Source organism: Lynx canadensis, chromosome D3 (genome assembly GCF_007474595.2).
Source record: "Lynx canadensis isolate LIC74 chromosome D3, mLynCan4.pri.v2, whole genome shotgun sequence".
In the NCBI taxonomy this organism is placed as follows: Eukaryota; Metazoa; Chordata; class Mammalia; order Carnivora; family Felidae; genus Lynx; species Lynx canadensis.
Window position 1 is genome coordinate 47,596,188 of NC_044314.2, and position 15,128 is coordinate 47,611,315.

The following is a 15,128-nucleotide window of genomic DNA, read 5'->3' on the forward strand; positions in this document are numbered from 1 at the left end:
AAATTTTTCCTAGCTATTTATTAGGTTGAGGAAGTGTTACTCTATTCCTGGTTCTTGAAAGTTTTTTATCATGAATATATGTCAAATGCTATTCCTCTGTCTTTTGAGGTGATCATGTGACTTTTCCATTAGTCTATTATTGTGGCATATTACATTAATTGATTTGGGGATATTAAACATTCCTGTGTAAATCTTCATATTGGACAATAATTGTTCTTGTGTGTTACTGGATTCTGTTTGCTAATACTTTCAGGATTTTTTTGGGTCTGTATTAATGACAGATCCTGCTCTATAGTACTGTTTTCTTGAAATGTGTTTTTTTGGCTTTGGTAGCAGGGTAATACTGGCCTTATAGAAGGGAAATGGAACATGTTCTTTTCTCCTGTTTTCTGAAATAGGTTGTGAAGGATTGGCTTTACTACTTCTTTAAATATTTGATAGAATTCACCAGGTAAGCCATCTGTGCTTGGACTTTCTGTGTGGGAAGATTTTAAATTTTTGAAACAACTTAATTACTTTATGTGGATCTGTTCCAATTTTCTTTTTCTTACTGAATCCGTTTTCGTTATTTTGTCTTTCTGGGTATTTTTCCATTTCACCTAAATTGTCTAATTAGCTGGCATAAAGTTGTTAATATTCTCCCATTGTTTTCATATCTGTTGGATTGGTAATGATAGCCCTTATTTCATTTGTTTGCTAATTTGTGTATTTTTCCACTGGTTAATTTGGCTAAAGATTTGTCAATTTTGTTGATCTTTTTTTAAAAAAATTTTTTTAAATATTTATTTTTGAGAGAATGAGGCAGAGCATGAGCAGAGGTGGGTAGAGAGAAAGGGAGACACAGAATCTGAAGCAGGCTCCAGGTTCTGAGCTGTCAGCACAGAGCCTGACGCGGGGCTCGAACCCATGAGCTGTGAGATCGTGACCTGAGCCGAAGTCAGATGCTCAACCGACTGAGCCACTGAGGTGTCCCACTTTGTTCTTTTCTAGTACAGGCACTTAAAGCTATAAATTTTCATTTTAGCTGATACAATACATTTTAACATGTTGTGTTTTTGTTTTCATTTATTTTAAGATACTTTATAATTTTTTTGTGATTTCTTCTTTGCCCATAGATTTAGAACTATGTCTGCCACATATTTGTAATTTTCCAGATTTCTCCCCATCACTGATTTCTAATTTAATTTCTCTTATAATCATATAACATACTTTGAATTATTTATTGAAGAATATAACATTCTTTTAAAATGTATCAGGAATTAATCTGTGAGACAACATCTGTCCTGGAGAATGTTCCTTCAGTGCTTGAAAAGAATGTATACTCTTGTTTTGGGGGTGGAGTATTCAATAAATGTCCATTGGGTTAGTTAGTTGTTCAAATTTTTACCCTTAACTGATTTTGTGTGTTTATCAAGTATTGAGAGTGTGGTATTGAAGTCTAGCTATAGTTCTGTCAGTTTTTGCTTCATGACTTGGAACTCTGTTAGGTCCATATCCAAAATGGGGTTATATGGAATATATGGCACGTATCTTCCTCACATATTGACTTTATCATTACAAAATGCCTTTGCCTTCAGTAGTATTTCCTGTCCTAAAGTTTATTTTGTTTTATGTTAATACAGCTATTCTAGCTATCTCATGGTTACTGGTTGCATTGTATATCTTTTCCACTCCTTTCAGTTTCTACTTCTCTGTATCTTTGAATATAATGTTTCTTGTAGACAGCATACAACTATGTGAGTTTTTCTTTAGTAGGCACACTGTTACATTAGTTTCAGGTGTACAACTTAGCGATTCGACAGGCTTATTGTATATTTTGCTCTGTTCACTGCAAGTGTAGCCACCATCTGTCCCATTACATCACTATTACAATATCATTGACCATATTCCTTATCCTCTGCTTTTTATTTCAATGACTTACTCATTCCATAACTGGAGGCCTGTATCTCCCTCTCCCTTTCACCCATTTTACCCACCCCCTTCCCGCCTCCCCTCTGGCAGCCATCAGTTCTCTGTGTTTATAATTCTGATGCTGATTTTTGTTCATTCATTTTTTAAGACTCCATTTATGAGTATTTGTCTTTCTCAGTCTGATTTATTTCACTTAGCATAATACCCTCCAGCTCCAACGATGTTGTCTCGCATGGCATGATCACATCCTTTTTATGGCTGTGTACTGTGTGTGTGTGTGTGTGTGTGTGTGTGTGTGTGTGTGTGTGTTACATCTTCCTTATTCATTCTTCTATTGATGGGCACTTAGGCTGCTTCCATGTCTTGACTGTTGTAAATAATGCTGCAGTAAACACAAGGGTGCATCTTTTCAAGTTAGTGTTTTCATTTTCCCTGGGTAAATACCCAATAGTGGAATTATTGGATCATATGGTATTGCCATTTTTAATTTTTTGAGAAATCTCCATAGTGTTTTTCCACAGTGGCTATACCAATTTACATTTCCACCAACAGTGCATGGAGGTTCCTTTTTTCCACATCTTTGTCAACTCTTGTTTCTTGTCTTTTTTATTTTAGCCAATCTGACAGGTATGAGGTGATTATCTCATTGTGGTTTTGATTTGCATTTCCCTGATGATGAGTGATTGAGCATCTTTTTATGTGTCTGTTGGCCACCTGTTCAGTTGTGTGTTTTTATCCAGTCTGGCAATTTCTGCCTTTTGATTTAGTGTTCGGTCTATTCACATTTAATTAATAACAGTTTTGGATTTCCATCTTCAATATTGTATTTGTTTTCTATGTCTCAGGTTTTTGTTCTTTTGTTCTTCCTTTACTGCCTTTTGTGTTACACAGGTATTTAGTGTAAAATTTTAATTTCTCTGGATATTAAACTTTTTGAACGTATTTAAATAGCTTCACACTCTTTATCTGCTAAATTTAACATAGCCAACTGAAAGTCCGTTTCTATAATCAGCATTTTTCTCGTTAAAGGTAACTTGATCCTTTGTCTCACAAGTTTTTATTGAAAATTGGACAGTTTTTAAAAGTTTGGTGTGTTTTTTGTTTTTTTTGTTTTTTGTTTTTTAAGTTTGAGAGAGACAGAGCGAGCAGGGGAGGGGCAAAGAGAGAGAGAGGGAGAGAAAGAGAATCCCAAGCAGGCTCTGCATTGTCAGTGTGGAGTCTGACCAGGGCTTGAATACATGAACCATGAGATCATGACCTGAGCTGAAACCAAGAGTCCGATGCTTAACTGACTGAGCCACCCAGGTGCCCCCCAAATTGGACATTTTTTATAATGTGTTTTAGCAGCTCTGAATTCTGACTTGTCTCCCCTCAGGTTATTTTTTTCTTTTTTTATTAGCTTGTCTGGTCTTCATTTGTGAAATCTGGAATATGCCTGGCCTGATATCTCGGCTCTTTTTTTAAAAATGTTTTAATGTTTTAGCATTGTTTCCGTTTGGGACTGAATGTGTCCCCCTAAAATTCATATGTTGAAATCCTGTCCCCACAATGTGGTGGTATTAGGAGATATGGAGGTGGGTGTGGGATAGGAATGGCCTGTGGCTTCAAAGCTAATGATGCCTGATGATCTTGCCTGGCGTTCTAGTTCCTGTTGAGTTGCCTCTCAGTTTGTTGTTTGTCTTAACTGAATATCCAGCACCATGAAATGATTTCGTTTTGTTCATTTTTATACTCGTTTTTCAGGATGACCGTCTCTGATCTTCTCATACTTCCATAGCCAAAAATTGCTTTCCCCTTTATCCTGATTTTTTTTTGATTATTTGAATGATCTGGTAAATTAACTATGGTAGAGGGCTTATTTGATTACTGACCATAGTTTAATATCCCTAAAGGTTATTTTAAAATCCTATACTAGGAGGATTTGTGTGTGTGTATCACAAGTTAATGAGTTTATTATTTGTTTCACATTTTCTATGTGTCAAACGACATAAATCTAATGACTAGCTTTAATTTTTGCATAAATTGCCATGAATGAGCCCTGTAAGTATGTGATTAATAAGCATGTTTTAATTAGTACATTTTACACCATTACAGTCTATTTGTTCATGTGTTGATCCTTGTGAACCAGGTATGGAGTCTTGCTAAAGCTGAGAAAAATGTAACGTTTACAGTAAAAAAATAAAGGTAGTGGGTAAATTGCTATACTCTATGGGATTTCAAAAATGAGCTGCAAATAGTTTAATTTGCCTGATCCATACGTGAACTTGTTGCTCTTGATAGCCCTGCACCACTTGTTTCTTCTGTGTAAGAATGTTGTTTGTTATCTGATTCCCATGGCCCAAGCCTACCCATTCTTGAAAGTGCAGTCAGGTGCTGTCTGCATAAATTCTTTCCTGACTTACTGCAGCTGGAAGAAAGCTATGCTTTTTCCAGATTTTCTAAATATTTACATCACCTTCTCTTATCTTCTACTTGGTAGTTACTGCTGTGTATGTTTTTATTACTAGATTGCATTAATCTTTCAAGGAGTTAACACATTTCAATTTTTGTATCATTGAGCACAGCACATGTCTTTCTGTCCATCTTACCCACATAAGATCAGTTCATTTATCTGTACTTGGTTCTTCTTTACATATTTGTCCATTTCTACTGTATTCTTGAACTTCGAACATGAGATTGTGCTAAGTTGGGCCGTTGATTCAAATATTAGCACATATATCATCTCTTATATTAGAAAATTTAGCTGATGCTAAGTGGGTACATCACATAGGAAACTTTAAAATGTATGTGCTTAATATTTGAGTATGATTGAATTTTGCAAAAAGCTTAATTTTCTAATTAAACTTTCATGTGCTCATGAAAGGAATCCAATTATCTTGTTTTCATGTAATCCTTTGCCATGAATATAATTTAAAATATGATAGATTCTGTGATTTAATAAATACAAAGAGTTGAAAAGGGATTTCATTTGTTATTAAAGTACTTTACATTCTTGTCTGTTTGAATATATAAAATCTCCCAAAATTTTGTGAGGAACCTTAAGGCTTTTCTTGGTAATTAGTGAACTCCAGTGTTTTTTGTTGTTTTGTTTAATTTTTTTTTAATGTTTATTTTTGAGAGAGTGAAAGAGAGTGTGAGCAGGGGAGGGGCAGAGAGAGAGGGAGACACAGAACCTGAAGCAGGCTCCAGGCTCTGAGCTGTCAGCACAGAGCCCGACGTGGGGCTGGAACTCACTCCAGGATCTGTGAGATCATGCTCTGAGGTGAAGTCAGCCGCTTAACCAACTGAGCCACCCAGGCGCCCCCTGCTGGTGTTTTATAATAAAAATTAACATACCAGAATTTTAAGATGTATTTAGTATTCCTTTTTTTTTTTTTTTAAATGCAGTTAGAATTCTGAAATTTTTATCTTTATGATCAGTACAAAATAGGGCTACAATCAATATAGTAAATAATGGGATTGTGGTACTGAATTTTGTGTTGGCTACTATTTTCCAGCAGATCTGAGAATAAATTTAATATACATGCTTCCTGGGGCGCATGGGTGGTTCTGTGGGTTAAGCGCCTGACTTCGGCTCAGGTCATGATCTTGAGGCTCGTGAATTCAAACTCTGTGTTGGGCTCTGTGCTGACAGCTCAGAGCCTGGAGCTGGTTTCAGATTTTGTGTCTCCATCTCTCTGTCTCTCTCTTTCTCAAAAATAAATATCAAAAAAAGATTTTTTAAAAATATGTGCTTCCTATGTTCTGTGTCTCAGGAACTGTATGTCTGTCACCACCTGGCATATAGAAGATACATATAATCCTGGGGTTTATATAAGCTTATCTGTCTTGTTCTTCAAGATCCCATCTCTCACGAGTATGTATTAAATGCCTACTGTATATCAGGCATTGCACAGATGACTTGATATGTATCGTCTCATTTAATAGAGAATGACAACTCTGAACTATAGGCATAAACATTGCTATTTCTTACAGGTTGGGCTTCCCGGAAAGCCTCCTGAGCTGCAGCAGGTCAATGGGAGTGCTGTGGGATCACACTGTAGCAGGGAAGGAAGGAAGCGGGAGTGGGCAGAGGCTGAAGTCAATCTGTGATGTACTCTTAAGGGACGCCTCAGCCAATGATGGGGAGCTCTGCAGAAGAGATGTCCCATCAGAACTGTCCCACTTGGAGGTGAGGGAACACAACACCGGTGATGGTCAGTCAGTGGATACAGGCTGCCCTGGGAAGGGACATGACCTTGCACAAGGCAGCCCTCTTCAGCTGAGACGGTCCCTGAAATGACTAAAGGTAACAGCTGTGTCTTGGTCACTCCTAGCATCTAGGGAAGTAAGTCCCTTATTCCTCAGGGTGAGTCTGGGTGGTGCAGCACAGCTTGGACCACAGCTCACCTTTTATTTTGCTCAGATTCACTTCTTCATATGCTTTGGGGAGCAGCCTCTTCAGGGTCCCAGTGGGCAGGAGGAAGGACGATAGTGGGGCAGACTATGGCCCTTGTTGCTGTAGTTGGCCTTTGGGCCACAACTGAATCATTTTCTCCCTCCTGTGCCGTCCATTCTAGATACAGCCTCCCCTTGGCTTGCACGTCTGCTCTTCGTGGGTTACCCAGTACTGTGACTCAGGCCCTCATCACTGGAGGTCTGCAAAGGTCATGCCCTTCCTAAGCTTGTGGTTGCTACACTCATTCATTTACTATCAAAACTGGACTAGGGAATACCAAGAGACACTTGTGTGTATCATCTGCATGCCAGACATACTCCTCCATTTCCCCACTGTGTACAGTCCTCCTTTTCTTCTGACATTCGAGTTCATCTTTACCTCTAACTCTTCTTACCTCTGGGCCTTTGATAGAGGAGCCACTTGTTCAGGCAGCCTCTCTGATCTCTTGGCCTTGGATCAGAGCATTATCCTCAGGTGTGGACTGTGCTGCCCAGAACCGGAAGAAACCAATCAGACATTGTACTTCTCCATTTTGAGAAGTGCAAGATGGAATAATTTGTTCTTTACTTAGGAGACAGTGTCCTGGCATTACCCAGACCACTGAACGCCTAAAAACTTACTGACATCACATAGTCCCTGAATTCTCCCCAAGATTTATTTCCCACTCCCTAGAGCATCATGTCTTACCAAGGCTTTCAACATTCTAACCTCTTGTTCATTTGGTTCTATTAACATATCATTGATAAAGTGGACCAATGTTCTGCGGGATGACCAAATGGCTCTGGGGCAAAACTGTACGTGTATCCTGTTGTCTATGGGTATGCAAACCGGTTTGATCTTTTTTCCTAATGGGGAAAGAAAAGACTACATTTGTCAGATTAGTTGCTGCGTACCATGTCCTTAAGTAGTATTAACTTGCTCTAGCAAACACAGTATGTCTGGCAGAGTGGCTACGATCGGGGCTATTTGAGTTTATGCAAGTCCTCTGCAATCCTCCACATTCCTCTGGTTTTTGCAGTGTTAGACTGGTGAATTAAATGGAAATATGGTAGGGACTGTCACCCCTGCCTTTTGAGGTTTTTAAGGGTGGCACTAATTTCTCCCATTTCTCCCCATATGGGATATTCGTTTTGATTTATCTTGGCCAAGAGATGGGGGAGGGCAATTTTAGAGCCTTCCATTGGCTCTTACACTATAGACCAAGGGAGCCATGTGACACTTTGCCAACAACTGAGTGTGTGTGTTCCAATTATGTGTTCACAGACTCGGGGAGTGACTATTAGATGTCATTGTGGACCCAGTGTATGCACTGCGAGCCAGACCTGGGCCAGGGTTTCATTTATCATCTCGCTCTCGTATATGCCCCCTTACTAAGGAGACAGATGACACTTTGGGTCTCTTGGTATCAGTGTCAGCTTGGACCTTATACCTAACAATTCCTGAGATGTGTGGATATTCCCTTTTCCCCAGTGTAGTTACTTGAATAAAAGGTCATTTGTTCCCTTGGGAATAGTCTAGGAAATTCGTAGCTGTGTAGGTTTGGTTTGGTGTTGCAAAATCTTTCCTTCTGGAATTAGGTCTCTCCTTTAATAGTTTTCAGTCCAAAACTGATTCAAGTCCAGAAAACTGGACAAGGTATCATGACTTCTTCAGCGACTGACTTCAGCTTCTGACCATTCATCATTGACTTTTTTGATGGTACAGATTTTACTTGGGTGCTTCCTTAGCAGCGTGGACAAAAAGCAGTGGCCCCCTATAGATGTCAAAATGCCAGAAATGCCATTGCAGACAGTAGAAGGCTCTAAAAAGGCTTGCTAGATTGGACATAGTATGTAAGATTATACCAGGTCATTTTGTGCCTGGAAGGCCTTAGAGGATACATCATTTACCAAAACAGGAAGAAATGACTGGTGGAAAAAGCACCAGCATCACCGGGAAACTTATTAAGAACTATCCTCTCAAGTCTAGGGCTGCCATTAGGAAATGCCATTGTAGACCTGGTTCACTGATAGTGGGGTGTGCAGGGTGGGGGCTGTGTCCTAGGACCCTGGGACAGTAGAGGAGGTGGCACTTAAACATCAGAAGCCAGGTGGATGTAATTATGGTAATGAGCAGTGAGTTTAGAGGGGCAAGGTCAGGAGGACTGGCCTGCAGAAGTTCTGGAAAAGGCTAACAACATGGCATTCCTGAAGACAAATTATATGGGCATAGCAGATAATGCTTTTGTCTTTTTACTTTTTTACCCATTTTTACTACATGGAGAAACTACTGCCTCATACAAATTCTTCAGTAACTTACTACACATTTGTTAGACTGATCATCCACTGGGTGCTCAGTTCTGTTTCTTCATTTTCTCTCCCATCCCTCTCTCTTTCTCTTCCCTTTTTTGTCATGGGTCAATAGAAATCACTATCTTCAGGTTTACTGATCTATCTTGACCATTGTCCTGATGTCTCCTGATACCATCGAAGAAGGCATTCCTTATTTCAGTTACTATGATTTTTATTTCTAGCATTTTCCTTTAACTTTTCTTATAGTTTGCACTTATCAGTTGAAACTCTTACTATGTATGTAGTCCACCTTTTCCACTAGACCTTTTAATGTAATCCTAGTTACTTTTAATTCTCTGTTTCAACGTCTTGGTCATTTCTGTGTCATTCTGTTGATGACTTTGTCTCTTGACAGTGGATTGCTTTTTCCTGCTGTTTGTGTGTCTGGTAACTTTTTATGGGATGTTAAACAGTGTGTGTAAGCTAGTAGAGACAGAGGTACATAGTATTGGGCCTGGAAATGAGCATACCTCTTCTTAGTGTGGGAGGTCCAGTCAGTCTAGTCTGGAGTTGGTCTGAGCTTGGGTTTTCTTGTTGCCATAGCTACCTTCTGTGTACCACTGGCCTCAAATTTCTATTTCCAAATTCAGTATTACCTCTGCATAAGGTGCAGGCTGATTTTTCTGGAGGGTTGTTTTGCTGTGTGTCTGTGTGTGTGTGTGTGTGTGTGTGTGTGTGTGTGTGTGTGTAATGTTCCTACTTTAAGCTTTAGGCCTGCCTAGTGTGTCTTGTGCCTCAGAGTGCGTTTCTGTCCATGCTGTTGCTTTTCCCCCATGAACTGACTATTCTTGCTTGTTCTCAGTACTTGTTAGCCTTGGGGAGGGGGGGGTGGTGAGAGGAGGGGATGGAGTGAGTTCTGTGGTCCTGGTCCAAACTCCATCTTAGGTCTGGGACAGGGATTTCTTAGATGGTGGTCAATCAGTGACCCTGCTCCTCCCATAACGGTAGGGGACCTTTGGTGGTATGGATCCTTGATTGTTTCCTGTCCCTTTCCTTGGCTGAGAGGATCCTCACCGTGCCCTGTGGGTGAAAAATTTGCCGACCTTCTCACAGCAGTGTTGTTCCTTAAGGAATAACCTGAGGCAGAGAGGCTTGCCTGGGGCTTTATGCTTTCTCTGCTGCAGTGGCAGTCCCCCTCCTCCGGGCCTTGCACCTCTGAGGGAGAGGCTTTTTGTCACCTGCCTGAACCTCCATCTTTTTTTTTTTTTTTTTTTTTACACTTTTTTAAGCACCAAGTGGAGGTCCGTGGGGAAGATCCTGAAGGTGGGTAGGAGCTTCCCCCCCATACCTGTGGCTCGCAGAGGTTCTCATGCTAGCCTTTCATCCTGTAACAGTTCGTTAAAAATTTCAGCTGAATTATGTTATCTGCTTGTTGGCCAGTCCCTGTCTTACTCCCATACCTACCACAGTGAGCCAGTGCTTACTTTGGGGCAGTTTCCTTAGATTCCAGACTATAGGCATAGCTCAGAGATATTGCGGGTTTGTTTCCAGACAACTGCAATAAAGCAAATATTACAACTAAGTAAGTCACATGAATATTTTGGTATCCTTGCGCATATAAAACTTATGTTTACACTATAGTCTGTTAAGTGTGCAGTATTATGTCTAACAAAACAATGTATATACTTCAAAAATACTTGATGGATTAAAAAAATGCTAAGCATAATCCAAGCTTTTAGCAAGTTGTAATCTCGCTGGTGGAGGGTCTTGCCTCCATGTCGATGGTGGTTGCCGAAGGTTGGGGTGGCTGTGGCAATTTCTTAAAATAAGACAACAATGCAGTTTGCCACGTGGATCAGCTCTTCCTTTCACGAACTGTTTCTCTGTAGCATGTGTGGCTGTTGGATAGCATTTTACCCACAGTAGAACTTCTTTCAAAATTAGAGTCAATCTTCTCAAACCCTACCATCAACTTAATTTATGTAATATTCTGACTTTTGTTATTTCAATAGTCTTCACAGCATTTTCACAGGGAGTAGATTCCGTCTCAAAAAACCGCTTTCTTTGCTCATCCAGAAGGAGCAACTCCTCATCTGTTAAAGTTTTATCATGAGATTGCAATTCAGTCACGTTCTCAGACTCTACTTCTAATTCTAGTTCTCTTGCTGTTTCCCCCACATCTGCAGTGACTTCCTCCACAGAAGTCTGGAACCCCTCAAAGTCATCCATGAGGATTGGAATCAACTTCTTCCAAACTCCACAAATGTTGATAGTATTTTGACTTCTTCTTTTGAATCATAAATGTTCTTAACAGCATTTAGAATGGTGAATCCTTTCCAGAAGTTTTTCAATTTACTTTGCTCAAATCCATGAGAAGGATCACTATGGCAGCTATGGCCTTATAAAATGTATTTTTTAAGTCAGGAGATTTAAAAGTTGAAATTACTCCTTGATCCATGGGCTGCAGAATGGATGTTGTGTAAACCGGCATGAAAACAACATTAATCCCACTCTACATCTGCATCAAAGCTCTGGGGTAACCAGGTGCATTGTCAATGGGCAGTAATATTTTGAAAGGAATCTTTTTTTCTGAGCAGTAGACCTCAACAGTGGCCTTAAAATACTTGGTCAACCATTTATAAACAGATATGGTATCATCTAGCTTCGTTGTTCCATTCCTAGAGCCTAAGCAGAGTAGATTTAGCACCATTCCTAAGGACTCTAGGGATTTTGGAATGCTATTTGAACATTGGCTTCGACTTAAAGTCACCAGCTGCAATAGTCCCTAACAAAAGAGTCAGACTGTCCTTTGAAGCTTTGAAGCCAGGCATTGACTTCTCTCTCGCTGTAAAAGTCCTAGATGGCGTCTTCCTCCAAAATAAGGCTATTTCATCTAGATTAGAAATCTGTTGTTTAGTGTAGCCACCCTCAGTAATGGTCTAGCTAGATCTCCTGGATAATTGCGGCGGCTTCTACATCAGCACTTGCTGCTTCCCCTTGCACGTTGGTGTTACAGAGATCGTGTCTTTCCTTAAACCTCATGAACCAACCTCTGCTAGCTTCAGACGTTTCTTTTGCAGCTTCCTCCTCTCTCAGCCTTCATAGAATTGAAGAGAGTTAGGGCCTTGCTCTGGACTAGGCTTTGGCTTGAGGAAATGTTGTGGCTGGTTTGATGTTGTATCCAGACCACTCAAACTTTGTCTATTTCAGCAATAAAGCTGTTTCGCTTTTTTTTTTTCTTTAAGTCATTCACGTGTTCACTGGAGTAGCACTTTTAATTTACTTCAATAACTTTTCCTTTGTACTCACAACTTGGCTATTTGGCCTGAGAGCCTAGCCTTCAGCCTGACGCAGCTGTGGACATGCCTTCCTCACTAAGTTTAACCATTTCTGACTTTTGACTTAAAGTGAGAGGACCTGTGACTTTTCATTTGAATAAACATTTAGAAGTCTTCATAGAGTTACTAACTGGCCTAATTTCAACATTGTGTCTCCCAGACCAGGGAGGCCTGAGGAGAGGGAATTGGGGGAATGGCTGGTCACTGGAGCAGTCAGAACACACACATTTATTGATAAGTTTCCTGTCTGCTATGGGCACGGTCCATGGTGCTCCGAAGCAATTATAATAGTAACTTTAAAGATCAGTGATCACAGATCATTATAACAAATGTAATGATAATGAAAATGTTTGAAATAACGCAAGAATTAACAAAATGTGACACAAAAATACTAAGTAAGCAGATACTGTTGGAAAATGGTTCTGATGGACTTGTTCAATGCAAGGTTGCCACAAAGCTTCAGTTGGTGTAATAAACAAAACAAAAACTCTGCAAAGTACAATAAAATGAGAGGGGCTTATAGTCGGTCACCATACCACCTTGTTTCTCTGGGTTCAGCACGGTAGTTTTACAGATTATCTGGTTTTTTCACTTTTTTAAAAAAAATATTAAAAAAATTTTTTAACATTTATTTATTCTTGAGAGAGAGGGAGAGCATGAGTAGGGGAGGGGCAGAGAGAGAGAGAGGGAGACACAGAATCTGAAGCAGGCTCCAGGCTCTAAGCTGTCAGCACAGAGCCTGCTGCAGGGCTCAAACTCACGAACTATGAGATCACGACTTGAGCTGAAGTCAGACACTTAACCAACTGAGCCACCCAGGCATCCCGAAAAAAATATTAAAAAAAAAAAAATTTTTTTTTAATGTTTATTTTTGACGGAGACAGAGCATGAGTGGGGGAGGGGCAGAGAGATAGGGAGACACAAAATCCGAAGCAGGATCCAGGCTCTGAGCTGTCAGCACAGAGCCCAATGCGGGATTCGAACTCAAAGACGGTAAGATCATGACCTGAGCTGAAGTCAGACGCTCAACCAACCAAGCCATCCAGGTGCCCCCCCAAAATAGTTTAAGTTTCTTTATTTTTGAGAGAGAACATGCAAGCAGGGTAGAGGCAGAGAAAGGGGGAGAGACAATCCCAAGCAGGCTTCACACTGTTAGTGCAGAGCCAGATTCAGGGCTCGATCCCCGAACTGTGCGAACATGATCTGTAATCAAGAGTTGGATACTGAACGGACTGAGCCACCAGGCACCCCTCTGCTTTTTTTTTGTTTATTTTTGTTTTTGTTAGAGGGGGTATGATGCACCTTCCAGCTTTTTAAATCCCAGGTGAAATCTGCAAGTCCTAGTTAATTTATGAAATAGGCTTTTCTTGTAACTTCAGAGACTGTGCTAATACTTAAATGTTTAGTTAAGTTGGTCATGTGTCTGTGCCTTATGTGGATCAGTTAATATTTAGCATGTCTTAGGAATCTTTAAGATGCTGTGAATTGCTTCTTTAAAAAACTACATGTGGCTATGCATGTGTATTTCTATATTCAGTTTTATCTTTTTGGAATTCTAGGTGACCAGATAAAAGGTCTCCATAATTGATTCTCTAATTCTTTTATCTTTTTTTCACCTGTACTCACTCCCTCTTAGGTATCTTCCCCTCCCCTATTTTCATGGGAGAGATCTTCCAATTTTTCTATTGAATATTTAATTTGCTATTATTTTTAAGAGTCCTTTATTTTTCTCTAAATGTTCCCTTTTTGTAATCTTCATTTCTTGTTTAATAAGAAGTATCTAATTTTTCTGAGGATATGTTCTTTTTAAGGTTTTCTTCATTTTTGAAGTTTTTTTTTCCTTACCTCTCTTGATCTTTGTCCTTGTGCCAGTCAGATCTCAAATCTTGGTTGTAATTGGCTATTAATTCACATTTAAGAGTGATGTTTCTCAAAACTTGTAGAGGTCGGTAAGCATGAGTAGGACTTGCTGACTTTCGTTGTAGGGTGAACTTTGTTGAATTTGTATAGTAGACTGTGGTGTGTTTTCATATGAGTGTATATAACACATACTGACCTCAGTGCCTCAGCTTTCCCATTTTTAAAAAGAGGGGTTATAATAGTACCTGCCACACAGGATTTTTGTGAAAATTTAAATGAGTTAATGAAACTCTTGGAACAGTGTCTGATACGTTGTAAATGTTAATTAAATATTAGGTATTGGTATGTAATTTTTTTAGAAATAACTTTTTTAATATCAAATCTAGCCTTAAATTTGCTCTTGATTTATTATGATCTTAGGAAATCATGCATCATTTTTCAGATGCACAGCTGCTGATATTTTTCAATAAAAATTTGGATTTGAAGGAATACTTTATTTGCCTAAGTTTGGGGAATTGTATTTCCACATGTATGGCTATTGGATAATTAAAGCTTACTATTTTAAGTCACTAGCTTTTAAAAAATATAACCTTTTAAAACAGTTGAGGTATAATTAGGGCATCTCGCTGGCTCAGTTGGTGGAGCATGCAACTCTTGATCTTGGGGTTGTGAGTTCAAGCCCCATAATCTTTAAAAGAAAATTGAGGTATAATTAATTTGTAACATTAATTTCAGGTATATAACATAAGGATTCAATATTTGTATATGTTGCAAAATGATCACAGTAAGTATAGTTAACATCCATCACTGTAAATAGATTTTTCTTGTGAGAACTTTTCAGATCTACTCTTAACAACTTTTGAATATGTAGTACAGTATTAACTATAGTCCCTGTGCTGTGCATTATATCCTCATGATTTATTTGCTTTATAACTGGAAGTTTGTACCTTTTGATATGCTTTACTCATTTTGTCTACCCCTCCACCCCCTGCATCTGGCAGCCATCAGTCTGTTCTATCTTTGAGTTTGGTTTTTTGTTTTAGATTCCTGTAAGGAAAATCATATAGTATTTGTTTTTCTCTGTGACTTATTCACTTAGCATAATGTCCTTGCAGTCCATCGATGTTGTTGCAAATGGCAACATATTCCTCCTTTTTATGGCTGAATAATACTCCATTGTATATGTATACCGCCATTTCTTTATTCCATTCACCCATTGATGGACATTGAGGTTGTTTCTGTACCTTGGCTATAGTGAATAATACTGAAGCGAACATAGGTGTGCTGGTATCTTTTTGGGTTAGTATTTTT

The 15,128-nt window shown here is 39.2% G+C and overlaps 1 protein-coding gene and 1 long non-coding RNA gene across 2 annotated transcripts in view; one reads left to right on the plus strand and one right to left on the minus strand.

The window, feature by feature from the left end:
• Positions 1-15,128, plus strand: part of OSBPL1A (oxysterol binding protein like 1A) — a 245,650-nt gene that overhangs the window by 29,668 nt on the left and 200,854 nt on the right.
• LOC115527973 overlaps positions 1-15,128 on the minus strand; it is an 87,084-nt gene that overhangs the window by 4,069 nt on the left and 67,887 nt on the right. Inside the window, exon 2 of the long non-coding RNA XR_003973122.1 lies at positions 10,104-10,174. This is a non-coding gene — a long non-coding RNA (uncharacterized LOC115527973). The remainder of the gene's footprint in view (positions 1-10,103; positions 10,175-15,128) is intronic.